Source organism: Dipodomys ordii, unplaced genomic scaffold, assembly GCF_000151885.1.
Source record: "Dipodomys ordii isolate 6190 unplaced genomic scaffold, Dord_2.0 Scaffold2, whole genome shotgun sequence".
Classification (NCBI taxonomy): Eukaryota; Metazoa; Chordata; class Mammalia; order Rodentia; family Heteromyidae; genus Dipodomys; species Dipodomys ordii.
The window spans coordinates 23,032,877-23,035,386 of NW_012267218.1; positions in this window are offsets into that span (position 1 = coordinate 23,032,877).

Genomic DNA, 2,510 nt, shown 5'->3' on the forward strand with positions numbered 1-2,510 from the left:
TATTGTGAAAATACTGTACAGAGGGGTTACAATTACATGGGCAAGATAATGAGTACATTTCTTATCAAGCATTGTAGCCTCCTCCTTTGTTTCCCCTTCCTATCCCTTCCCATCCTCCCCTACCTCCCTACCCAATCCTCCCTCCCCAGATGCTTTCTTTAATGGTGGAAATTTTTTAAATTTCTCACTAACAGTAAGAACAGACATCATGATTTGTGCATGAGTTGTTTTGCACCCTCTAATAGATACCTTTAAGGTTCTATACCAAGTACCTTATTTGGAAATAGGGTACAGATGAGGCCATACTGGATTTTGTGGACCACTAATCCACAACAACCGGAATTTTCACAATAAAGGGACCACATGAAGAGACAACTGGAGGTATGGTTTAAGTTGTAAAGTGCTTACCTAGTAAGCACAGGACCCATCTGCTATGAGTGAGCAGCTCTCCTTAGGCACAGGCCTCCAGTGTCACATAGTGCTGCTGTCACAAAACAACAGTCCATAGCCTGGAACCTCAGAAACTATGAGTCAAAATAGAAAAAACCTTCCTCAAAGGACAGACAAAAGTAGAGAATGCCATTATTCCATGCAAGGCAATAATCCTTTTTGTATGTACATATATACATAACCTATGGCCCTGGACAAGAACCCTAATTCTCAAAATAGTAACAAAGGGGTTATAAAGAGGACTTTGAATATGAGTGTGTGTGTGTGTGTGTGTGTGTTTTGTTTGGGTGCTAGGTCATGAGCTCTCAGTAGACTTTTGTTTTTGTTTTTCCCTTGCGGCTAGCACAATACTACTTTTGCTACATTTCCAGTCAGTATTTTTGCTAATTAATTGGATATAGAGTCTCTCAGACTTTTCTGCTGACACATCTCTTTTTTTTCTTTTTTGTCAGTTGTACTCTCTCTGAGCCTCTTTGTGCTTAAGGCTAGGGTTCTACCACTTGAGCCACAGTGCCACTTCTGGTTTTTAAGTGGTTAATTGGACATAAGAGTCTCATGGGGACTCTGCCTGGGCTGGCTTCAAACCGAGATCATGAGATCTCAGCCTGAGAAGCTAGGATTACAGATGTGAGCCATTAGCAACTGGCTTTTACTTTTGTTTTAAAATTTGAGTGCTGATTACCTATGTATGTTCAAATTTTAAAAAATTCAAGTTATACTACTTATAACTGATGAAAATTTTGTTCATTTTATTGTTGTTGTTTTTGTTGGTTGTGGGGCTTGAACTCTGGGCCTAGGCGCTGTCCCTCAGCTCTTCAGCTCAAGGTGAGTACTCTACCACTTGAGCCACAGCACCACTTCCAGCTTTTTCTGCTTATGTGGTGCTGAGGACTCAAACCCATGGCCTCAATGCATGCAATGCAAGCACTCTATCACTGAGCCAATTTCCCAGACCATTTTTGTTCATATGTTATTCAATAAATGTACTTCTGTAAAAGGGTTAAATGATGGCAATTCAAATGAATGTCAGTTGTACAATTAATTTTACATATTGTTAAAAAAATTGGCAAAACAATGTTATATTAGTTAACTGCCTATGAGTCAAAGAGTATTAGGAGGAGTACAACTGGAGTTTCTGACATACTGACAATGTTGAACAAAGCGATGTTTCTTGAATGAAGTGATATTTTCACAAATACTGCTTTTGCGAAACTTATGTAACTATACTTTTACGGTTTCTGTGCTTGTTAATGTCACTTTTTTTTCTTTATGTCCATCGTGGGGCTAGAACTCAGGGTCTGGGTGCTGACCCTGAGCTTTTTTGATCAAAGATAGCACTCTACCAATTTGAGCTGTAGTGCTTTTTTTTTCTTTCTTTTCTTATGGTGCTGGTACAGGCACTTGAACTCAGTGCTGTCCCTTAGCTTTTTCACTGAAAGGTGGTGTTCTTCTACTTGAGCTTCATCTCTACTTCAATTTTTGGTAGTTAATTGGACATTGAGTCTCAAGGACTTTTCTGTGCTGGCTGGCTTAGATTAGGACATGAGGCTTTGGTGCAAGACTCACAGTTTCAATTTTTTTTTTTTTTGTCCTGGGGCCTGAACTCTGGGTCTGGACGCTGTCCCTCAGCTCTTCAGCTCAAGGCTAGCGCTCTACCACTTGAGCCACAGTGCCACTTCCAGCTTTTTCTGCCTATGTGGTGCTGAGGAATCAAACTCAGGGCCTTGTGCATGCAAGGCAAGCAAGCATTCTACCACTGTGCCATGCTCCCTTCCCCTCAATTTTTGTTTTGGGAAGAAGAAAAGCCATGGTAGAAAAATTAAAGGTAGGAAACATTCTGTCTTTTCTTTTTTTTTTTGTCCGGTTGTGGGGCCTGAACTCTGGGCCTGGAAGCTGTCCCTCAGCTCTTCAACTCAAGGCTAGCACTCTATCACCTGAGCCACAGCACCACTTCCGGCTTTTTTCTTTTTGCTTATGTGGTGCTGAGGTATCGAACCCAGGGCCTCATGCATGCAAGGCAAGCGCTCTACCACTGAGCCACCTTCCCAGCACCGTCTTTT